Genomic DNA, 26107 nt, shown 5'->3' on the forward strand with positions numbered 1-26107 from the left:
AGGGAAGAGATGGCTGCACATCTCAACAGGGAAAAACACGAGGTGTGGCTGATCGACATCCAGAAGTTCTGCATCACTGGCCTGAACCTGCTGTCCCACTGGGGGACCCGTGTAGATGTGCCAGGGTCAACACTCTATCTTGATGCTGAAGCCATGGCTCTCTGGCAGGGCAGCTCCAGAAAGCAGACCCGGTGGGGGCAGTAACGACCATCACTGGTCTCACAGCGGCCCACCGCAGTGCAGCACACCTTGCACTGCCCCAAAGCAACATAGTGGAACCAGGGATAAACGGTGGTCATGATGCTTCAGGTAGCAGCCAGTGGTGAGGTAGACCTCCCCACCATTGACTAGCAGCTGTGCAGTGAGCAGGTGAGTGATCCTGTGCTGGCCCAGGTGAGGGGACGACTGACTGTGGGACAGCGGCTGGAGTGGGCAGAGGACTCCTCCATGAATCGAGAGACCAAAGCCCAAGACTCTCAGTGGGGCACGGTGGAGATGCGTGAGGTGTTGCTCTTCTGATGTGGCTGTTTTCTGATGCCATCTTCTGCAGCTGGTGGTCTCCTGGGGGCTCCACTCCACGGTACTGCACTCAGTGCACGGGCTGGTGGAGGTCAGCCATTTTAGGGTTGCAAAGATGCTGGCCAATGTGTATGAACGCTTCTACTGGCCTGGGTACAAGCAGGATGTGGAGCTGTTCGTGCACTACTGTGAGGTTTGCATGTCCCAGAAGGAGCAGGGCAATCAGCCAAGGGCACCAATGCAGCAGTACCTGGCGTGTTCCCACTCTGGGTCTACTGTCCCATTCAGAGGAAGGGACTATCCTCCAAATTTAGAAGCCATTGGAAGCGGCCCGGAGATCTGCTCAACAACATCACCAATGTGGTATACTGGGTGCAGTTCCCTGAGCAACCGAAGGCAGTCGTGCTGCAACCGAGACCGAGACCGGCTGGCACCGTATCGCCCTCAGCCACCACTGACCCAGTGAGGCTGAAGGAAGGAAGTGACACTGCAGGTGGCCTGCTTCTCGCCTCACCAAACAGCGTCTCCCATGTGGGGGGTGGCTACAGACACCCCACAGCACCCCAGGTGGCAGTGTCAACCATTACTGCCAGGGATGGATGACCCCTCAGGTGGGGGCAGTGTCATGTTCTGGTGGGGGGGGGGGTGCGTGGTCAAAAGTCCACCCCAGGATTCCTAGTGGCCAGCACTATTAATTGTCCTTGTCTTAAAATGTGCTCACGGGATTTGTCACGTTTTAGCTGGGTTTTTCAATTATTCGTACGTGTGTTTGTGGGTCACTGCGGGTGCGTGATCATCACCTTCCCCAACTGTGTGTGAGCGAGTGGATTCTCTCACCAGGTCATCACGTCTGGTCTGTTTTTGTGCTTGTCGCAATAAAAACAGTTGTTGAATTAAATGAGCTTTCTTGTCTGTCATCATGGACCAAATACTTGCCATAGTGTGTGTGTGCGCATGTGCATGCACCGAAGAATTTTGCATAGTATCATAAAATTCTACAGCATGGAACAATGCACTTCAGCCCATCATGTCTGTGAAAGCTTTCAAGCACCTATCTGTTACTAATTCCATTTGCAAATGCTCATCTAAGTACTTCTCAGATATTGTGAGAATACCTTCTGCTATCTCCCCTCAGGCAATGAGACCCAGATTTCAACCCATCCTTTGGCTGAAAAAATTCTTTGTCCCTCTAATCTCCTATCTCTTACCTTATATCTATGCCTCTAAGTATAGAGACCACTGCTCAGGGGACTGTTAGTACTAACTGTGCTATCTATACCCCTATTATAATTTTTTTAAGTATATCAATCAATGGTGCAGTAGGTAGAGTCACTGCCTGATGGTAGCAGAGAGTTGGGTTCACTCCAGACGTCTGTCTACGTGGAGTCTGCACAGAGGATATTGGTCACATTCTCCCTGTGATCCCCTGGGATTGCTCTGGGAGTACCGATTCCCTTACACTTCCCAATGATGTGGCGGTTGGCAGTTTAACTGGCTGCTGTAAATTGCCCCTGATGTAGGTGCATGCTAAAAATTTATGAGGAGAATAAAACTGGGATTAATGTGGAATTAATTCAGGTGGATGGTTGACACAGATTCTGGGGACAAGTAGCCAGTTCCCAAGCAATCACTCTCTTTAGCTCTCAAAGATTCCTTCTTCAGTTTCCTTCACACTAAGGAAAACAAACACAGCTTATCTAGACACTCCTTATAGATGAAACATTCCACTCCAGGCAACATCCTGATGAATCTCTGCAAAATCCCAACTAGTTTATTGTTTAGTGATTACAACTCTGCCTTCTACACCGTTATTCCAAACAAATTCATCTACAAAGACTTCAACCTGGGACTCAGCATCTCACTTTGCAGCTGGATCCTTGAGTTCCAGATGAGCAGACCACAATCAGTAAGGATTGGCTGCAACACCTTTGCCACAATTATACTTAACACTGGTACCCCACAAGATTGCATCCTCAACTTCCTAATAAGCTCAGGACTGTGTGGCCAGATTCTGCTCCAACTCCAGGTGTAAGTTTGCTGAATACATCACCATAGTGGGCCATACCTCAGATTACAATGAGCCAGGATAAATGAAGAACATAAAGAGCCTAGCCTCTCCACCACAGACTCAGTCTACACTTCTTGCTACCACAGTCAAGCAGCCAACATAATCAGAGACCCTGCCATCCCCAGAATTCTCCCTTCTCCCTCCTATCATCTGGCAGAAGGTACAAGAAACTGAAAGTATGCACCATCAAGAACAGTTTCTATCCGATTGTCATTAAATGGCCCTTAGTACAATAAGGTGGACATTTGACCTCACAATCTACTTCACTATGGCCTTGCACTTTAGAGTTTTCTTGCACTGAAATTTCTCTGCGACTGTAACATTTTATTCTGCATTCTGTTATTGCTTTCCCTTGTACTAGCTTTCCAACCTTCATCAAGCTACTGCTCATAAAATTAGACATAGACATACTTTATTGATCCTGAGGGAAATTGGGTTTCGTTACAGCTGCACCAACCAAGAATAGAGCATAAATATAGCAATACAAAAACCACAAACAATCAGACAACAATATATTCAAACTATGCCAGATGGAAATAAGACCAGGACCAGCCTATTGGCTCAGGGTGCCTGACCCTCCATGGGAGGAGCTGCAAAGTTCGATGGCCACAGGCAGGAACACCCTTCCATGACGCCCAATGTTGCATCTCAGTGGAATATGGCCGGAGTCTGACAGCAAAAAGTTCAATATCCGGGCTACAAACACATTCCTCAATCGTAATATGACCAGGATTGCACCATCCGTTGTTAATCACAACAGCAAGCCCACCCCCCCCTTTACGATTACTGCTCTCAGTGCACTTCTGGTCAGCCCGAACGGTCTGGAAGACCTCCATGGAAACGTTTTGGTCGAGTATGTCCTTGTGTAGCCACGTTTCAGTAAAACACATAACACTGCTCTCCCAAAATGTTCTCTGACTCCTGACAAGCGCCATCAACTCATCCATTTTATTACCCAGCGATCTCACATTGCCCATAATGAGAGAGGGAAGACACGGCTTATAACTCCTCTTCTCCATAAGTCTCTGTTGTCTTGACCCGGTCCTCTTTCCTCACCTTTTTGATCCCCCTCTGCATCCTCTGTGTGTTTTCCTCCAGATTTCAGCTGAGGTGTCGGCCACTCTGTTTGCTAAACCGGCCGGCATAAGCGCAATCAGCTTGTCTCTGGAATAAACAATGCGACCATACTGCTGCCCTACTAATGAGACGTGTCCGACTGTAACTATTTCCAGCGCTAAAAATCCAAATAAAACTCTCTCCACCAGCATGTTAGAGAGGGTACAGCTTCAATGTGTTACCGTTGAAGTAACACAAAAGAAAATAATTGCCACTTGGAATGTAAGAACCCTATATCAAGCAGGAAGATTGGACAATGTGATAAATGAAATGGAAAGACTAAAGATTAACATCATGGGAATTAGCGAAGTTCGTTGGATAGGTGCTGGAACATGTCAGATTAGAAATAAAACACTAGTTTATTCTTGTGGAACATCCCATACTAATGGAGTAGGAATTCTTACGGATGAAAACTTGGAAAGACATGTTTTAGGACATTTGGCAATATCAGGAAGAATGCTTCTTGTTAGATTTAGAGGACAACCATTTGATTTAGCAATTATACAGGTATATGCACCAACAACAGATGGAACAAATGAAGATATGTAGATACATTCTATGAAGAACTGGAACAAGCAAAGAATGGATGCAAATCTCAAGATATTGTTATTGTCATGGGAGATCTAAATGCTAAGGTAGGACAAGGTGCTGATGGAAATACCATAGGAAAATATGGACTAGGGGAAAGAAATGAGAGAGGTGAGAAATGGGTAGAATAGTGCAAAATGAATAATCAGGTCATTATGAATACCTACTTTAATAACCATCCAAGATGCTTGTGGACCTGGAAAAGTCCAGGTGATAACACTAGAAATCAAATTGACTTTATTACCATAAACCAAAGATTTAGAAACTCAGTGACTCAATGAAAAACATATCCAGATGCAGACTGTAATAGTGACCATAACCCAATAGTATGTTTTGTAAAAGTAAAACTTACAAAACTAAAGAAGCAAAAACCTGAACAATCCCTTGACTACTTACAATTAAAGAAGAAAACTTAAGACAAAAATTTACAATTGAAGTAAGGAATAGATTTCAAAGTCTAGAAATAGAATCTGTTGAAGATGATAGCAATCATGTAGAAATGAAATTTAACTCTCAAAAGGATGCTTTGGTAGAATCAGCAAAGTCAGTGATTCCTAAAAAAGAATAAAGCACAAAGAATAAATGGATGACAGATGAAATCAAAAATCTAATGGAAGAAAGGAGACGGAAGAAAGCAAATCCTATAGAATATAAGTCCTTAGATAAAAAAAGTTAAAAGCTTATGTCAAAAAGCCAAAGAAGAATGGTTAAACCAGGAACGTGAGCAATAGAAAGAATCCCTATTACTGATCCAAAAAGGCTACATCAACAAATCAAGAATATCACTGGTAAAAAGCTCCTCTGTTCTTCAGGTGGATGTTTGAAAGCAAAGGATGGTACCATTATCATGAAAAAAGATGGGATTATGAACAGATGGACAGAGTATATTCAGGAATTGTTTGAAGACAATCGAGGCAAAAAACCAGAAATTAAGAAAAATATTGAAGGTCCAAGTATTTTAAAATCTGAAGTTTGTAGTGCAATAAATAAGATGAAGAAAGGAAAGGCAGCAGGTCCTGATGAATTAGTAATAGAACAAATTATTGCCCTTGAAGATTATGGAATTGAAAAACTTACTGATTTAATCAATGACATTTATGAGACTGGAATAATACCAGAAGAGATGAAAAAAAATCAGTATTTATCACTCTTCCTAAGAAACCTGGAGCAATAGAATGTGAATTACATAGGACCATAAGTTTAATGAGTCATATCACCAAGCTACTTCTAAGAATTTTGATGACAAGAGCTAAAAGTAAGATACAAGGTGAAATAGGTAAAGAGCAATGTGGTTTTGTAAAAGACAAAGATACAAGAAACGCAATATTGATGTTAAGGATACTATCAGAACGAGCTATTTAGGTGCAAAAAGATTTGTTTGTTTGTTTTATCGACTACACAAAAGCATTTGATAAAGTCAAGCACAAAAAGTTATTTGAAATATTACAGGAAACTCCAGATCCAGATTCGAAAGACCTCCACCTAATCAGAAATCTGTACTGGGAACAAACTGGCGCTGTAAGAATAGATGGAGAAGTGAGCCAGTTTACGAAAATCAAGAGAGGCGTTAGACAAGGGTGTGTTTTGTCCCCTGATTTATTTAATGTGCACAGTGAAACTATATAACAAAAAATAAGAGACATCTTGGGAATCAAAGTTGGCTGTGAAAACATCAATAATTTCAGATATGCAGACGACACTGTATTAATTGCAAGTATGGAGGAAGAACTACAAAACTTAATTGATATAATTGTTGAAGAAAGTGCAATAATGAGTCTATCTATCAATTGCAAAAAAACGGAATGTATGGTGATATCCAGAAAGGAGAATCCTATCTGCAGGCTGAGAATAAATGGGGAAGACATAAAACAAGTAAAGATTTTTTGCTACTTAGGAAGCTGGGTGACAGCAGATGACAGGTGCGACTTGGACATCAAAAGAAGAATAGGGATGTCAAAAGACCTTTACGAGAATGAAGAGTATACTGACCAATACTAAACTAGGCATGACAACCCTCCTCAGAGTACTGAAATGTTATGTTTATCCAGTTATGTTATATGGCTCAGAATGTTGGACAGTATCTAGTAACATGAGGAAATGAATTGTAGCAGCAGAAATGTGGTTTTTGAGGAGGATGCAAAGAATATCATGGACAAAATGAATATCTAACGAGGATGTCATGAACAGAGCAAACACAAAAAAGAGAAATAATGTATGAGATCATGAAAAGGCAACATAACTTCATTGGACATGTGATTAGGAAAGAGGAGTTAGAATGCACGGTAATTATGGGAAAGATTGAAGGGAAGAAAGCAAAAGGAAGACAAAGACAAAGGCTGATGGAGACAGCAGCCAGAGAATTGGAAATGAATACCAATGAATTGATCCACTTGACCCGAAACAGGAGTGTATGGGCCATGGCAGTCAAAGCTCAATCTGGGCATGGCACCTGATGATGATGATGATGATGATGATGATATGTACTAGCTCAATGTACTGATGTGATAAGCACATGCATGGATGATATGCAAACAGGGGTTTTCACCGTACCATGGTACATGTGAAAACAATACTATTTTCCACCTTTCTTGCAGCTGCTTTGGGATCTTATGATTCCTATAGTGTGGTTCATCTGTGTTTTATAATGGCTCAAAGTTACCACCCTGCCTCTGTACAGTATGCCAATATTTTAATGTAATTTAGTACATCCATCAACCTTGTTTATGAGGCAATCTACCTTAGTGTGGTCAGCAAATTTAAATATTTAGCTTTTTATCTCTCTGTTATCAATATGCTGAATAGTTGTGGCTCCAACTTGAGCCACAGAGACAGCTTGCAATTGAAGTACCTGTTCATTATCCCTACTCTCTATTCAACTTCTTAGCCAGGCCAATAATTTACCATCAGTTTTTGAGCATATTTGCCAGTTGGATATTCTTAGTCTCATTCTATCACAGACATTCCTTTGTTTTTTTTAACCTTTTCCATTCTTAAAACACACCAGCTTTCTCAGTATTTCAGATCTACTGAAAGGTCATCTGCCTAAAACAATAAATATGTATCTATGCTGTCTGAGAGCAAATGGAAAAGTTAGAGAGTTGGGGAGAGTGGAGATTGGGGAGTGAAGAGAGAGGGCATAGAGAGGGGTGAATGTGAAGGAAAGGAGAGAATAGAGGAGGGGGTGAGAATAGAGGAGGGAGAGAGAGTGGATGGAGGAAGGGCTGAGAGTGGATGGGGAACAGTGGAAAGGACTTTGGAGAGTGAATGTGAAAGGATTGGAGAGAATAGAGGGAAGGGAGGAGAGTGGAGGGAGGATTAAGTCAGTGGAAGGAGTGAGTAGAGAAAAAGTAAGAGGCAGAAGGAGAGGTGGATAAATAAGGGAAGGGGAGGGGGAGAGGGGGGGAGGGAGAGGGGAGGGAGAGGGGAGGGAGAGGGGAGGGAGAGGGGAGGGAGAGGGGAGGGAGAGGGGGAGGGAGGAGGGGAAGATGGGGAGAGAAGAGGGGGAGGGGAAGGGGGGAAGGGGTGAAAGGGGAAGGGGAAGGGGGAGAAGGGGAGAGAAGAGGGGAAGGAGAGAGAAGAGGGGAAGGGGAGAGAAGAGGAGAAGGGGAGAGAAGAGGAGAAGGGGAGAGAAGAGGAGAAGGGGAGAGAAGAGGGGAAGGGGGAGAGAAGAGGGGAAGGGGAGAGAAGAGGGGAAGGGGAGAGAAGAGAGGAAGGGGGAGAGAAGAGGGGAAGAGGAGATGGTGGGGGGAGGGAGAGAAAGGGGGAGAGATGGTAGGGGAGGGAGGGAGAAAAGGAAATGGGAGGGGAAGAAAAAGGTTTAAATTAGTTAGAACATCTAATGGAGAAAATCATCAGGCCAAGGCCAATGTTTATGCCTGGGGTTAACCTATAGATGAATCTGTTTCCAGCACTTGAATCCAGCTAAATCAGCATCACTGATCCCACCCCCCACTGTTCTCAACTGGTGGCTGTGTTGTGCTTCTTTAATGCAACAAGAAATTGTAACCTCCTGCAGGTTTTTTCTGATTCTCAGGCAGGGAGGTCTGGCTGCTAAACTGGTGGTAGGCTAAGCCTCAAGCAAACATAGTAGTACCCAGTAAATGGAATGGGATATACCAGCTCCTGGGACGCAAGTCATTAAATCAACTTAACTGATTTTACTGTGCCTCCTAGCTTTTTAAATCTAATTTATTAATCATTCAATTTTTTTTACATGTTCTAAATTTTCCTCAATATTTGTGAATAAATAAGATGTTGACAACTATTCAAAGGCCCCAACCACTGTCCAATAGGAGCAAAGAGAATGGCTAGAGTGGGAGGGGTCCTTGATAATGTTAGCTGCTTTCATGAAGCAGATGGAAGTCTAGAGGGAGTCAGTGGCTGGCTTGTGTGATGGACAGCACTGCATTCACAACTCTGAAATTTCTTGCAGTCTTTGGCAGAGCAGTTGCCAAACCAAGCCATGATTAATCTGGATAGAATGCTTTCGACAGTTCATCCATAAAAATATTATTTAGGGCTTCAAGAAGGGAGGAAATTAGAGAGAGTTATAATAAAAAATACACACACGCAAAATGCTGGAGGAACTCAGCAGGCCAGGCAGCATCTATGGAAAAGAATAAACAGTCGGCGTTTCTGGCTGAGACCCTTCATCAGGAACTTGTACTACTTGCCCAAACTGTCGACTGTTTACTCTTTTCTATAGATGCTGCCTGGCCTACTGAGTTTCTCCAGCATTTTATGCATGTTGCATTGATTTCCAGCATCTGCAGATTTTCTCTTGTTTGGGAATAAAAAAAATGAACATCATTGACCCATACTTCTTTAAATGCCTACACAGGCATTTAAACCCTCACTAATTTTTATAGATGCACCATAGAAAGCATTCTTCTAGTGTGCATCACAACCTGGTATGGAAGTTGTCCTGTCCAAGACCGGAAGAAGCTGCAGAAGACCGTGAACATGGCGCAGCACGTCACACAAACCAATCTTCCGTCCTTGGACTCACTTTACACCACACACTGTCGGAGCAGTGCTGCCAGGATAATCAAGGACATGACCCACCCAGCCAACACACTTTTCATCCCTCTTCCCTCTGGGAGAAGGCTCAGGAGCTTGAAGACTCGTACGGCCAGATTTGGGAACAGCTTCTTTCCAACTGTGATAAGGCTGCTGAACAGATCATGACCCGGATCTGGGCTGTACCCTCGAAATATCTGGACCTGCCCTTCGACTTTTTTTGCACTACCTTACTTTCCATTTTTCTATTTTCTATTTATGATTTATAATTTAAAGTTTTAATACTTACTATCGATATGTAATTCAGGGAGTGGGAAGTGCAGAATCAAATATCGCTGTGATGACTGTACATTCTAGTATCAATTGTTTGGCGACAATAAAGTATAAAGTATAAAGGTAGTGTCCATAGGGCCTTTATGGTGAAAGTTGAAAGAGAGATTGTCGCAAGTGCATAAAACAAACCTGTACTATTTGTAAATTAGTTAAGAAAGAGGGATTCAACCGCTTACATTCCAAAATATTGACAGTATATACTGTATTGCCTTAGAACCTTGTATATTCACCTAATTTGCTTTTTCTTGCATCCTAGATGTGCCATACCATGCTAGTGAAAGTAATGAAAACACAGTGGATTCCAGTTAACTGGGCCATCAGTTAACTGGGGCAGCCACTTTCTGTATTTGGGACAACTCTTAAAGAACAAAAACTAAATTGAGAAAATAGCTGGTAACTCTCGAGTGCATTTTCCTATTTGTACCCATGAGCAGTTAAAGTGCAAGGATGGCCTCAAATAATGCAAGACAACTTTGCCCTGAAGTACAAAATTAGCGTTGTGATACAGAAGACAATTATTTAGTCCACAGTCTGCACCGTCTCTTACATACTAATCATTTATTCTTTTTCCATCACTATGCCCTATGTGCTGTTTTTCCTTTGGAAGTTGTTTTTACCTCTGATGGTGGTTGACATTCCATACTTCAGCTTGTGTGAAGAACCAGCCTTTCCTTTCTGCATGGAGTTATCAAGCGATTACTTACGTACTTCTCCCTTTCCCACATAAATTTCTTCATTTTCAATGTTACAAATAGATTTTTTTTCTTAACACCTTTGTTTCTTGGAGCTTTCCTCATGTCTTAGCTTGGAGGGGTGGTGGTGGGGGGGAAGGGCACGCCACTGAGGCATAGCAGTTAATACAATCACTTTACAGTGCTAACGATCGCTGATTGAGATTCAATCCCTACTGCTGTCTATAAGGAGTTTCTACGTTCTCCCCATGACTACATGTGTAAGTTTCTTCTGGATACTGCAGTTTTCTCCCACATTCCAAAGATGTATGGTTGGGGTTAGTGAGTTGAGGGCATGCTATGTTGGCTCTGTAAGTGAGACAACACCTGTGGGCTGTCCTCAGCACATCGCAAATGATAACGTGAATAACGTATTTCACTAGATGTTTTGACGTTTCAGTGCTAATCTGACAAATAAATGAGTCACTGCCATACTTTACTTTTGCACTGATCTCTGATTTAAAATAATGATCTTTGGACTGGACGTAATATTCCACCTCATGATGTTGATCTTTAGCAATATTTGGTTGTATTTGTACTCTGCATCAAAGTTTATAAAAGCTTTATCAATCCCTCCTATCACTTGCTTTTCAATTTCTATTTGATTTTTACCATTTCACTCAGCAGAACAAATATTTGAGATTCTCAATTGCTTGCTGGGTCAGCTGGCATTCAATTTTGCCACCATGGCAAGGATCCAGGCTTGAAGTACAGTTTCACAGGGAAAATAGTGCAGAAGGAGAGTGAGGTCATAAAGTCAAAGACAAAGTAAATTTATTATCAAACACATATTTGTTACCCTATACTACCTTGAGGTTCATTTTCTAGCAGGGTTTTACTGGAAAATTTAAATTCAATAGAATTTATGAAAACATACACATAAACAAAGAGTATCAAAAAAGAAAGGAAATGTTATCTTGTGGACTGTGTCACCAAGAAAATTGTCTAATTGCCATAAAAAAGCATAATGGAGATCTGTGACTGGAACTTGCTTCGTCACTCTATTCATTAGAGTGGATATTCTTGGGGTTTCAGGAGGTCTGACCTTTACAGTACAGTCACACATTCCCTCATATCAGACTGTGAAATCAATATGCCTACACTTCAGAGTATGTTGAAAAATTCTGTGTTCTTACATCAACTTAAATTTTCTTGATGGTCCACTGGAAATGACATGAGCAATGTGGAAACTCATCATCTCTCTTTCCAAATCATTTTGAACACAAGTTAAGGCTGTTCTACATGTTTCCAGTGTGGACAAACTGTAGGCATTTCTTTTTGTCAGTATTGTTTTTTGATGTGCAACACCAAACAGTTACTCATGCTGCATAAATTTCTCCTTTGCTACGAAGGATTTTTAAAGAAAGTAATGTGAGTGCATCATTAGCAAAGGATATAGAAGTTAATCACAGGGTGGATACCTGATATCCTCCCTTTCAGTGTTTTTAGTCTTCACAGTTTTGCACTTAGGTAGGACCAACCAGGATAGGTCTTAGAGAGAACAGTAAGGCATCGAGGAGTAGGGTAAAAGAAAGGGACCTAGCAATACAGATAGGTAATTCATTGGAAGTGGCATCACAGGTAGATAGGGTCGTAAAGAAATCTTTGGCACATTGGCCTTCAGAAAACAATGGACTGAGTACAGAAGATGGGATGTTATATTGAGGCCTAATTTGGAGTATTGTGTGCAGTTTTGGTCACCTACCTACAGGAAAGATGTAAACAAGATTGAGAGAGTGCAGAGAAAATTTACAAGGATGTTGCCTGGTCTGGAGGACCTGAGTTATAAGGAATGATTGAATAGGTTTGGACTGTATTCTTTAGAACGTAAGATATTGAGAGGAGATTTGATAGAGGTATACAAAATTATGAGGGGTATAGATAGGGTAAATGCAAGCAGGCGTTTTCCACTGAAGTTGGGTGGGGCTACAACCACAGTTCATGGGTTAAGGGTGAAAGGTGAAAAGTTTAAGCGAAACGAGGGGAAACTTCTTTACTCAGAGGGTCGTGAGAGTGTGGAATGAGCTGCCAGCACAAGTGGTCCATGCGTGCTTGATTTCAACATTTAAGATAAGTTTGGATAGGTACATGGATTGAAGGGTTATGGAGGGCTATGGTCCAGGTGCAGGTCACTGGGAGTAGGCATATTAAATGATTTTGATGTGGATTAGGTGGGCTGAAGGGCCTGTTTCTATGAAGTACTTCGCTATGACTCTATAATTAAATGGTAGAATCGATTACAGGTTTCCCCTGCCATTCGAAGGTAGGGCGTTCCTATGAAATGGTTCGTAAGCCGAAATGTCGTAAAGCGAAGAAGTAATTACCATTTATTTATATAGGAAAATTTTGTGAGCGTTCGCAGGCCCAAAAATAACCTACCAAATCATGCCAAATAACACATAAAACCTGAAATAACAATAACATATAGTAAAAGCAGGAATGATATGATAAATACACAGCCTATATAAAGTAGAAATACTTTTCCACAATCATTACTGAACTGTTCTCCGTAGCGAAAATCTCACACAAGCGCTGTTGGTAAGAACACTCCCTCCAGTAACCTTTAAGCTACAAAGCTGCCAAATCATACCAAATAACACGTAAAAATACACAGCCAATATAAAGTAGAAATAATGTATGTACAGTGTAGTATCACTTACTGGAATTGGGACAGCGCTGAGCACACTGATGATGGTGTGTTAGGCTGAGTCGGAGTTTGGGTGGTGCAGTGGCCCCCACCCTCCGGGCTGCTGAGCGATACATTACCGTGAAGCATGCAGGGGTCCAGCGGTAGCTGGGAGGCACACAGCACATCTTTAAGAAAAAAGCTGAAATGAACAAGCTAATTAACTAGGTGCTGCCAGACACGTAATTGTCAGCCCAGATCAGTGCCGATTTCCGATTGCGTCGTCTCTGATCTGGGCCGACAATTACGTGTCGGCGGCACCTAATTAATTAGCATGTTTATTTTGGCTTTTTTCTTAAAGATGTGCTGTGTGCGTCCCGGCTACCGTTGCATTTTCTGCGAATCAGTATCTGTCCGTGGCCTGGGGGTTGGGGTGGTGGGACACTGGGGTGTCATCTCGTTGTCTCTTTCCATTAGAGCAGGCAGCTCATCTTCTTCTATCTCTGCCCGCCTCGATGTCGAAGGTCAAGGTTTGTCGTCTGCTGTGGCTGTTGTGGAAGGTTTGCTTGACTGCTGAGTCTCGCGCATTTTTCTATCACACAGTTCTTTAATAAGGACTCAAACCATCCTGCAAATATCTCCTAAACCGACGTACCTTTTCAAAATTAAAGTCGTACTTTATCATAACTCATTCGGTTTCGATTGTTATCCTTTTTTCTTCCAATTGCATCAGCTCTTCATTTGTCAGTTCTTGGTGATGGGATGCCAAAACCTCTTCAACATCATGTTCATCAGCTTCCACAAGCCAAACTCACGTTGTCCTTACTTTGTTCACCATGATCAAAATGCTTAATTATGTCTAGTTTTACCGTAAGTGTAACACCCTTACGAGCTCTTTCAGGCTTTTCTGATACCTTAGAACTCATCTTGCAAACGGCTGCTCACAGGGACGTGTTTCAGCAATGCCGTTCCAAATCCGGGGTAGAGCGGCTGCTCGGGGCACGCTCTGCCTTTTTATCGCACGCTGAATTTTTTTTCGTAACAGTGAAAACACTTTCTGAAAGCGAAAATAGGGTACTAATGTAGGTCTTTCGTAACAGTGAAAACACCTTCTGAAAGCGAAAATAGGGTACTAATGTAGGTCTTTCGTAACAGTGAGGTTTTGTAAAGCAAACATTCGAAAAGCGGGGGACACCTGTACTTGGGGCTAACCAGTTCAGCATACTTCAGTCATCAGATATTAAAGAGTTACTGGGTTTATATTTTGTTCTGATGGGTTGTGATAAAGAAGACTAATAAACTAAGAAAATTGACAAAGACAGTAAGTTTACATGGACCGCAACAAAACTTACGACAAAGTTGCACATGACAAGTTGGTTCAGAAGGTAAGGGCACTTGGGATTCAAGGTATGCTGGCAAACTAGATTCAAATTTGGCTTGGAGATAGGAAGATGAGGGTAGTAGTCAAGGGGCATTTTTCTGACTGGAAATCTATAACAACTGGTATAATGCAGGATCAGTGCTGGAACTATTATTGTTATAAAGTATATTTAGATGATTTGGATGTAAACATATTGGAGATGGAATGATTAATAAATTCTCTGATGACACAAAAATTGGTGGAGTGGTAGATAAAGAAGAATATTATGAAAGGATACAGAGGGTCATAGATTCATTGGAATGTCAGGTAGAATCGTGGCAGTTGGAATTTTAGTATTAGTGCGTGGTACTGTACTTGGGATGTCAAACATTAACATATGAATATGTCTTGTAAATGGCAGGGATCTTGGGAGTGTTGATGTACAAGAGGGACCTTGGGTTTTAAGTTCACAGGTCTTCAAAAATGGCAACCCATGTCGATAGAGTGATGAAGACGACGTTCGGCTTGCATGCCTTCATTGACCAAGACACTAGGTATGACAATTGGGATATCACGTTTCAGCAGTACAAATATTGGTTCATCCCGTAGATGCAGCATTGTGCACAGTTCTGGCTACTACACTACCAGACAGACATGGTACTATTAGAAAGTGGGCAGACGAGATTTGACAGACTCTTGCCGAGAATGCAGGGCGGTTGTTACAAGGAAAGATAGAATAGGCGGGATTTATTTTCACTGAAACCTAGGGGACTGAGTGGTGACTATAAAGTGGATAAGAAAATTATACGGGGCATAGATGGGAGATAGATGGACCTTTTTCATCTCACAGCGTGGAAGTCTAAAATTAGAGGGCATAGATTTAAGATGATAATTTAAAAATTTAGAAGACCCTGAGGGGCAATTTTTTCCAAACTAAGGGTAGTAGTTATCTGGAACAAATTGCCAGAAAGTGGAAGAGGCAGAAACAAGGCACTTAGACAGGTCCTAAATAGGAGAGAAGTTATGGCCCTAATGAGATTGGTATAGATAGGCATCATAATCAGTATGGATGAATTGGACAAAAAGACCTGATTTTGTGCAGTTCAACACAATGACTTTTATGACTCTATTAAGCTTTTAAGTCTAGCATTCTAATGTTTAGTATGAAGAACAAATTTCTTCTTATAATTATTTCATGGTGCAAAAAAAAAATTCCCAGAACTTTTCAATTTAAAAAAATACATGATATTTTTGGAGCAGGTGTCAGCTTGATTGTTCCAAAGAAAAGAGTGAGTAGTCAGTTGAGAAAATTCTCTTTCACTGTTGTGTTTGATGTACTATATTTATTCAGTTAGCCAACAAGAAATCAAAGACAAAGACTTTGTTTTGAAATAGCACTACACTAGGTAATGCATTAACTGAAAGAGAAACATTATTGAAATTTTTGCATCCGGTTATAAATCAAAGAAAGGCTGCATGTGCAGGAATCACTCAATGAATTAGGTGAGCTATGCATTGGTTAAACAAGAGGCAACATGCATGCAATTTCCTGCAAAATGGACTGCACAGAGGGAACATTTCAGAAGTACCAGGCAAAGTCTTCAAACGTTTGAGACAATTCTAAGCTAATTGCTATGCAAAATGTTTCTTTGTTATTTTTACTCAAACAATAATGACTACAAATTCCATCATTTGCATAAATATATCTGACTTCAGACTTTCTGTGCTTCCTATGTAGATGTGACATTTAGATGGGAAAATGTTAAACCACAGTGGGGCATCTAATCTAATTGATGGTTAACAGCGTACTGCATCGACATGACATCGATTGCACTATATGGATGCTAGGTGCCTTAGCTAATGGGACCAGCTATGTTGATGGTAAATGTACAGATCAACAACTTTAAAGTTGAATTGTACTACAATGTTTTTCAGATTTAAGGAAGTATTCCCCAACTAAGAAATAAAAAGAAATCATCTAGAGTTCTGCAGACTGAAGTGCAACAAACCAGAACTGCTGACTTCCAAGCATGTAGATGTCACAGTGTGCTTGTGCATTTTTGGTAATGATGAACCAGTCTTCCCAAGTATCGTCCAGTTGCAATCTTGTTTTCGACATTATGATCAAGGGACATAAATTTATAAAGTTTTCTTAAAATCGAAATTCTCTCAATGTAAGACAAGGCTAATTCATATAAAATCAAAACAAAATAGGTGCTGGAAATAATCAGCACATCAGGCAGGATTTCTGGAAAGGCAAAATTAATATATCGGACTACACTCACAAAACACTGGCGGAACTCAGCAGGTCAGGCAGCACCTACAGAAATGAATAAACAGTCGACATTCTGGGTTGAAAACCTTCTTCGGGAGTGGAAAGGAAGGGGAAAGATGGCAGAATAAAAAGGTGAGACAAGGGGAAGGAGGATAGCTAGAAAGTGATGGGTAAAGCCAGGCGGGACCCAGGGGGAGGTGACAGGCAGGTGAGAAGAGGTAAGAGGCCAGATTGGGGGGTAGAAGAAGAGGGCAGGTGGAGGGATTTTTTTTACTGGAAGGAAAGATTGATATTCATGCCATCAGATTGGAGGGTACCCAGATGACATGTTAAAGTGTTACTCCTCCACCCTGAGAGTGGTCTCATTGTGGCACAAGAGGAGGTCAAGGACCCACATGTTGGAATGGGAATGGGAATCGGAATAAAAACGTTTGGCACCAGGAAGTTTCACTTTTGGCAGATGGAGCAGCGGTGCTTGATAAAGCGGTCTCCCAATTTATGTCAGTCTCTCCAGTGTAGAGGAGGGAGCACCGGACGCAATAAACGACTTGTGGGTGAAGTGTTGCCTTACCTCGAAGGACCGTGTTTGGGGCCCTGAACGGCGGTGAGGGAGGAGATGAATGAGCAGGTGTAGCACTTTGACTGCTTGCTGGGATAAGTGCCGGGAGGGAGATTAGTGGGGAGGGATGACTGGACAAGGGAATCATGAAGTGAGCAATCCCTGTGGAAAGCAGAGAGAAGGGGGGAAGGAAGTAAGGATACGTATGGTGATAGGGTCCCTTTGGAGAAGGCAGAAGTTGGGAGGGTGATATGTTGAATGCAGAGGGTCGTGGGTGGTAGGTAAGTACAAGAGGAACTCTATCACTGTTAAGGCAGTGGGAAGATGGGGTGAGCACACATATTTGGGAAATGGAGGAGATGTGGAAAGGGCAGCATCAATATAGGAGGAAGAGAAATCTCATTCATTGAAGGAGGACACCTTTGATGGCCTGTAAAGGAAAGATGCATCCTGGCAACACATATGGCAGAGACGAAGGAACTGAGAAAAGGGAACAGCATCTTTACAGGAGGAAGTGTAGGAAGAGTTATAGTCAAAGTAACCATGGGAATTGGTAGGTTTATAAAAGATGTCACTCGACAGTTTGTGTCTAGCGATGGAGACAGAGAGAGATCCGGGGGGGGGGGGAGGTGTCAGAAATGAACCAAGTGACTTTAAGGGCAGGGTGGAAGTTGGAGGCAAAGTTGATGAAATTGATGAGCTCAGCACGGGTGCATGAAGCCACACCAATGCAGTCGTCAATGTAGCGGAGGAAGGGTTGGGGAGCATTACCAGGGAAGGCTTGGAACGTGACTGTTCTACATAGCCAACGAAAAGGCAGGCATAACTGATGCCTATTGGGGTCCCCATAGCTACCCCTCACGTCTGGATGAAGTGGGAGGGGCCGAGGGAAAAAATGTTGAGGGCGAGGACCAGCTCTGCCAGATGGAGGAGGGTGGTGGTGGAGGGGACAACACCATGGTCTGTAAATCCTTCACTTTCCCCAGATGCTGTCTAATCTGCAGAGTAGTTCCAGTTAGTTTTTATTATTTCAAATTTTCACATCCAGGATTAGTTTTGATTTTCTAATTGGTCAGAATCAAAAAGTGGCCAATACGTTTTATGCCATATGAACCCCAACAAGAGAGAACTGAGCAACATCTACTATCAATCAATGGAATTTTCATAGTCAACATGTATGCTTATCATCGACCAAGTCACCAAAGACATTGTTCATCCTAGAAATCCTCCTATATATGCACCTTCTGATTATTGTTGAGCTCCACTGTCCAGCCTTCCCATCTTTGCAATATAGCCTGAGGACAGACAATCTCCGGATGCATACTATTTGTGTCCTATGTGTTTGTGAAGGAAAAAAGTAATTTTGTTTAAAGTCGGGATGAACTGGGGTATTGGTCATTACACATTAGTTTGCTGCACATTGTTTGTTCACAGATTTTGGACCAGCCAACAGCTATGGCAAAAAATGTTTTTTCAAGTTTTAGTTTCTAACATTTCTTTTCCTTCAACTGAATTGGAGCAAGACTTTGTTGTTCTCATGCACGTGATGGTTTTACAGCACTGTGCCTAATTTGCATGCCAGCTTGGCTCAAGGCAAACTTCAACAACCAGGAAGAATCATTTCTTGCACAACAGACTTTGTTGTCGATAGACAATAAAGTTTCAAGCTTAATTAATTCTCTCCAAATGGTCATTAGAGCATCATCCTAGGGCAACATCCATATTAATAGTTGTCTCAGGGAAGACCATGTGATTTTTGCCTTGGAAAAGGGGCTCTATTTATTACGTTTTTAAGTTTATATTTGCATTACAAGAAGAGAACGAAATCCAAGCAAAAAGTAAAACTCTTAAACTTATTATGGGGTGCAAAAATGAAAGTAGTGGCTTTATATATTTATTTACTGATAACTTTACTCTGTTACACATTATATTTCATATGTCATCTCTTCCTCACTGACAACCAACTACTACTACTTTGCTCCCTCTATATTCATGGCTGTTTGAGCAAGCACAGCTCAAACACCATTCGTAAATTCGTCGATGACCCCATACAGGAGGCATACAGAAGTGAGGTAGGTCGTCTGCTTCAGCGCAGTTGCAGCAGTGTGTAGTATCTACAAGATGCACTGCAACAACACACAAAGTTCCTCAGGCAACACCTTCCAGACCTACGACCATTACCATCTAGAAGGACGAGAACAGCAGATACCTGGGAACACCACCACTTGGAAATCCCCCTCCAAGTCACTCACCATCCTGACTTGATATGTTCCTCCATCGCTGGGTCAAACTCATGGAATTCCCTCCCTAACAGCACTGTGGGTGTACCTACACCTCAGGGACTGCAGCGGTTCAAGAAGGCAGCTCATCATCATCTTCTCAACGAGGAATAGGCAATAAATGCTGGCTTAGCTGGCAATGAATAAATAAACAAAAAACAGCCTCACAATCAGTGCCAGCAAAAGCAAGGAATTGGTTGTGGACTTCAGGAAGGAGAAGTCAGGAGAACATGCACCTGACCTCATTGAGAGGTTAGTGAGCAGCTTCAAATTACTGAGCATCAACATCTCAGAGCATTTATTGTAGGCTCAACACATCAGCAGATTTACTTCATTAGGAGTTTATGAATATTTGGTATGTCACCAAAGGCCCTTATAAATTTTTACAGAGGTACAGTGGAGAATATTCTAACTGATTGTGGCAGTCTGAAATGGAGACTCCAATGCACAGATCACAAGGGGCTGCAGATCTCCTCCACAGCCACAAGCCCTCCCTGCCATTGAGAACATCTCCAAGTGTGGTGCCTTACGGAGGATCTATCACTATTGATCCTCATGACTTAGGACATGCCCAGTTCTTGTTTCCAGCATCTTGGAGGAGGTGCAAGAGCTTGAAGACCCACACTTTAGAGGAAGTTTAGCTTAGAGGAAACTTCTTCCTCTCCACCATCAGATTTTTGAATGGCCCATGAACTCATGAACAGTACCTCATTATTCCCTTACTTTGCACTCTTTATTTTTGTAACTTTCAGCATTTTTTGTCTTTCACTGCACTGCTGCCCCAAAGCAGCAAATTTTGTGTCATATAACTCAGCACTGATAAATCTGATTCTGATATTTGAGGCTAAATGAGAACTAGGAACTAATTTCTGAATGCTATTACATAGAGAAAACATACAGAAAAGTATGTATTTCAAAAGACAGTCCTGTAATTTAGAAAAGCATGGTTAATGTTGCAAAGAAGAGAGAAAGGTTGTGGCTTCTAAGTGAGTACAGTATACACCCAGTAAAGGTTCCCATAAGATGGCAGCATGCTAGGACGCAGCACCTCTCCAGGTCAAAACAAAGGTGTAATTGTTCGTCCTTTATATCTGTTTTTACAAACACAAAAACTCTGCTGGTTATCAAGAACACCAAGTATGGCAGGTCTACCCCACTATCAGTTGCTCGATAGTGGAAGAGCTGCACTCGTTGCGCACTTGTGTTGCAGCCTGCTTCAGCCACCCAGAGAAGAAGACATCAGAGGCTGTGCACAGAGGTGGTATACAGTCCATCAGATGGTGCAGGTGATCGTATTTGATGTTTTTGTTATAATTGCAAGACCCTGTTGAACAGTGGTAATGTAGAATATAGTAAGTTCAATTTACTGGATCATTGGCGAGACCAACAGCAGCAGAGCTGCTGGTTGTTGCGTGGACAAGGCCTCCTTGCCATGGGGTCACCTGTTGTGGCCGCCGGGGAAGGAGACACTGGAAATGATTGTGTGCCACTGAAGTCCGGACTTGTTTGGTGGCTGACCCCTCCCATCGGTGCTGCCCTCCAGTGTTCGCCTGGTGGAAGACAAGCTGGGATGAGTTCATCTGCAGCTGCATTTGCGTGAGATGAGGAACTGCTACAGACTCGCTGTTGCCGAAACATGGCTCAGAACAACATCCATGCATCATTAACCTATGGGCCATGACAATCAAGGATTTGGGCTATATTATTATTTTTTATATATTTCTGTAACTATGTTTTTCTGGTATCATAACTACATGTGCTGTGTTCTGTATGTGACTATTGGTACTGTATTTTTCACCTTGGTCCCACAGGAGTGCTGTTTCACGTATGGTTGAATAATAATGAAATATGAACTTGACATATCAATGGTATGGTATGGGAAGGAGGGTTCAGACTTTGATACTGCTTGCAGATTTTCAAGATTAATCCAAATATCTGGGGTTGAACTAAACCTGCTTCTGATATATATGGAATTTTAGTATAAATATGAACAACTCCTGGACATACTCTAGAAAAGAGACCTTGTTATATCCTGATGCTCTGAATGGTGAAAATAAGAATGGATATATCTAACCCAAGTTTGGTTCTCACTACAAGAAGTGAAATGTCTATCACAGTACTCTTTCACATAAGTTTGTCCTTTAAAATTCTTATTTAGTTTAAGATCCCGCAAAGTACTTAACGAGAGATCAGTTTTTCAGGAAGTGGCATACAGGATGAAGGGGAGGTTGTTATATCTGTTGAAAAGTCCAGAAATGCTGAAGGACGTCACTTTAAAATCTTACTAGAATTTCAGAAACTTATACCATTCTCAGAATTGAGAGGCTGAGTTATTGCACAGAAAGTAACTGCTGGCTTAATGGCAGCCACACCATTCTGTAGTCAACAGGCTAATCAAATATATTTAGGAGGTACCATATTTTCTTGATGCCTGGTCAGGTTCATTAATGCAACAATGTAAAGAAACTACAACATGAAGCAGAGAAACTACCAAAACTGTCCATAACAATCCCATCCATAGCAACCCAAGGTGCTCATGATCATGCCACCTTCCCAATGATAAGATAATTTAGGGTTGTAGGGAGGGAAGAATTTAAAATGATTTCCATTACTTGGGATGTAGGGTTGAATGCTGACAATTTGCATTCTAGGACCTTAAAGGAAGCTATTGTTTAGATAGTGCATGCATTGTTACAATGTACCAAAATTCCCAAAATTATGGTGAATTCCCCGAGGACTAGAAAACTACATTATCTTCATGAATGTTCCAGAAAAATGGGAGACAAAAAGCAGTAAATCATAGCCAGCTGTCCGAATATCCTGCTATGACTTGATGGACTGGACAACATTCTGGGATTCACTTTCAAATCTGAATGAACACGTCCCAATTGGTAACAACTTCATGAAGGCCTGTATGGATGAGCATGTGCCGATAAGAACATACCAGACATATAGAAATCAAAAGCCGAGGATGAACAAGGAAATTCGTAGTCTGCTGAGGGCTAAATTAAGAGTGAGAAAACAGTCCCAGTTGAGGTTAGAGTCAGAACTGGAATCACATCAGCTCTGGCAGTGTTTGCAGGCCATTACTTCCTGCAAAGCAAAACTAACGTCATGAATGGCTCTGATGCTTCACTCTCAGCTGAACTCAATGCCTTTTATGCAAGCTTTGAAAGGGAGAATAAAACTACACCTTGAGTTTCCCTGCAGCACCTGGTGACCCTGTCATCTCTACCTTGGAGGCCGAAGTCAGAACATCTTTCAAGAGGGTGAACCCTCACAAGGCTTCAGGCCCAGACGGTGTCCCTGGTGGGGTTCTGAAAACCTGTGCCAACCAACTGGTTGGAGTGTTCAAAGACATCTTTAATCTCTCACCGATGCAGTTGGAGGTTCTCATCAGCTTCAAAATGGCAACAAAGACTATCATCCAGTGGCACTCACATCTACTGCGAAAAAGCCCTTTGAGAGGGTGGCCATGGCTAGAATCAACTCCTAGCTAAGCAAGGACGTGGACCTGCTGCAACTTTCCTATCGCTACAAAAGGTCTATAACGGATGCAATCTAGTGTTCTGGAGTGGCGTACAGAAGTGAGATTGATCAGCTGGTTGAGTTGTGTCACAACAACCTTGTATTCAACAATTCAACATCAGTAAGATCAAGGAATTGATTGTGGGCTTCAAGAAGAGGAGGTTGAAGGAAAACGCATAAGTCCTCATTGAAGGATCAGTGGTGGAAAGGGTGAGCAGTTTCAAATTCCTGGGTATCAACATCTCGGAAGATCTATCCTGGACCCAACATATTAATGCAATTACAAAGAAGGCTATATTTCATTAGGAGTTTGAAGAGAATTGGTACGTCACTCAAAACACTCACAAATTTCTACAGATGTGCAGTGGAGAGCTTTCTAACTTGTACTATTTTATATGGAGGGGCCACTGGACAAGATCAGAAAAAGCTGCAGGAAGTTGTAACACACTCGATATTTCAGGAACAGCATCTTCCCCTCCACCAACAGACTTCCAAATGCACAATGTATCCATGAATACTACCTCACTTTTTTATCTTTCTTTTTACTCTTCTTATTTAATTTAATTTTTAATGCATATATATTTATTATAATTTATAGTTTATCATTATAAAAAAACAAGAAATTTCCCGACATATGGCAATGATATTAAATTTAATTCTGATTCATCCTTTGCTGGAAAGACCATAATCCATCACTAAAGGGGCAACGCCAAGGTATTTAGTAAACTATATAACCTATAAATCATATAACTCAGACAGAATGAACCTACTTTTATCAAAGGTGGTTTGTTTTTGAGAAGTTTACTGAAGAATGTATCAGAGTGTAGATAAAAGGCATTTAATAAAGTTCTTCCTAAGATGTTACTTTGTGAGGAAAGAGTCCATGGGTTGGATGTGATATATTGGCATGAAGAGCAGGATGAAATCTTTGGTCTTCATACTTAAGGAAAGATTTCATTGGGGGCAATGCAGAATAAGTTCATTAGGTTGATTCCTTGGATGAAGAAGTTGATGTATGAAGACAGGTTGGGCAGATGAAGCCTATAATCATTGGACTTTGAAGAATGAGGAGCGATCATATTACAATATATAAGATTCTGAGGGGATTAACAGGGTGGAATCTGACAGGATGTGGAGGTATCTGGAACTAGGGTTAAAGTGGACTAGGGAAGAAATTTCTTCTCATGGATATTCTTGACACCTTTTGAATCCTCTATCTCAGAAGGTTTTAGTACTAAGTGAATGAATGTATTCAAATAATTGACAGGCATTTGAACTACAAGGGAGTCGAGGGAAAATGGTGCTGAGGCTAAGATTGGACAGCTGTGATTTTACTGACTTTTTTTGGCACAACTTTGACAAAAGATGACGGATTAACACACAAAATGCCAGAGGAACTCAGCAATGAACAAACAGTTGATGTTTCGGGTTGAGACACTTCATCAGGTAGGGGAAGATACCAAAATAAGGTCGGGGGAGGTGAAGGAGGACAAACTAGAAGGTGAGAAGTGGAGCCAGGCGGGTGGGGAGGGAGATGAAGTAAGTAGCTGGAAGGTGATAAGTGGGAAAAAACAAAGGGCTAGAGAAGAAGGAATTTGATAGGAAAGGAGAGTAGATCATTGGAGAAAAGGAAGGAGAAGGGGCACCAAGGGGAGGTGATGGACAAGTGAGGAGAAGAGGAGGGAAATTAAGAGGGAAGTGGGAGGGGAAAGAAAGGTGACAGATGTCAGTAATAAGCATTGAAGTGTTTACAAGGTATTATCTCGTTCTGACATCTTTAATGCTGGAACTGATGAGACATGGCATTCTGTCAATTTCTTACTTGATACTTGATATTACAAAATTTGAATTCATGTTTACCAATGTTTCACTTCCCACTCTAATTAAACAATATTAGCATGGAATCTCTGTTTTAAAATGCACTATTTCAACTTGGGTTGCAAGGCTCAATCATATTAACCCACCAAATGAATCCATGTTTGTCCATTGGCTCGGTAAAAGCCAGAAGTAGAAGAGAAAATGGGAAGTTTAGTCTGTTGCACCTTTGGACTTTATAGATTGCATCAACTGATTCATAGGAGAAAACTGTGCAAATTACATCAATGCAAACGCCGACTGGAGCATATCTGTTAAAATGTATGTGTGAAACATCTTAGTAAACATAACCAAAGTATAGCAGTGAAGATCAACACAAAATCCACAGAAGCACACACCAGTTCAGATTAAATGTTCCGAAAACTTCTAAAACCACCTTCTCTGAGATATTCCTATAAGAGGACAATGATTGAAGAATATTGCAGTTTATTTTCCAGATTCATTTAATAATGTGCTGCAGAATGCCTAGAGCTGTACAAAACTATTCTGATTATTGTTCCTTATTAAAATATAATATTTTATACTGCAAAAAATTATACCCATTAATGGAGGGTTATCTGCAACACATCAAGAAAGGCACTGCCAACACATCAGGCATAATTACCAGAATGCAATATTAATGTAGAGTATGATATGATTATATGCAATTATGCTGAATCTAACATAAAACTCAAAATTGTGAAAAAATTGAACAAGTCAAGCAGCTTCCTGAGAAAGAGAGAGAATAACCGTCATTGTTCAGCTAATGATAATGTTGAACCTATTTTTCTCTTTAAAACTGCTTCAAACAGTGGCTTTGTGATAGTACTCATGGCTCTTGCTGCTGTGGAACACGTCTGGTTAAATTTTAATCACAAATTCAACAACACTAACACTATTCCTACATGCTTAATTTCCGAAAACCATGGTTCACCACCTGCAGCTATAAGAAATGGCAACATCTGCCTTGAAAACAATATTGAGCAATTCAAAGTTGGATAAGAAAGTGATTCAAGCCAGTGTAGCTACTCATTCAGGTAATAGCTTAAAGGATTAAGTTCTCCAACTTTTTTTTCAGATTCTGAAATGACAATCTTTTAATGATCCAGTGGCCCAAATTTTGGGGTCAGTGGAGAAGGCATCTGCATTTGACATTCACTGTAATTGTGACAAAATATGTTATATTTCTGTCAGACACTAGGCTATCTACAGGGATCTGTGACATTTGCAGGCAGGATTAAAAAAAATTAAT

The 26107-nt window shown here is 41.5% G+C and overlaps 1 protein-coding gene across 3 annotated transcripts in view; it reads right to left on the reverse strand.

The window, feature by feature from the left end:
- The window catches only part of kcnh3 (potassium voltage-gated channel, subfamily H (eag-related), member 3), a 648677-nt gene that overhangs the window by 301138 nt on the left and 321432 nt on the right, over positions 1 to 26107 (reverse strand). The gene's annotated exons all lie outside the window — the stretch shown is intronic.

Source organism: Mobula hypostoma, chromosome 6 (assembly GCF_963921235.1).
Source record: "Mobula hypostoma chromosome 6, sMobHyp1.1, whole genome shotgun sequence".
Classification (NCBI taxonomy): domain Eukaryota; kingdom Metazoa; phylum Chordata; class Chondrichthyes; order Myliobatiformes; family Myliobatidae; genus Mobula; species Mobula hypostoma.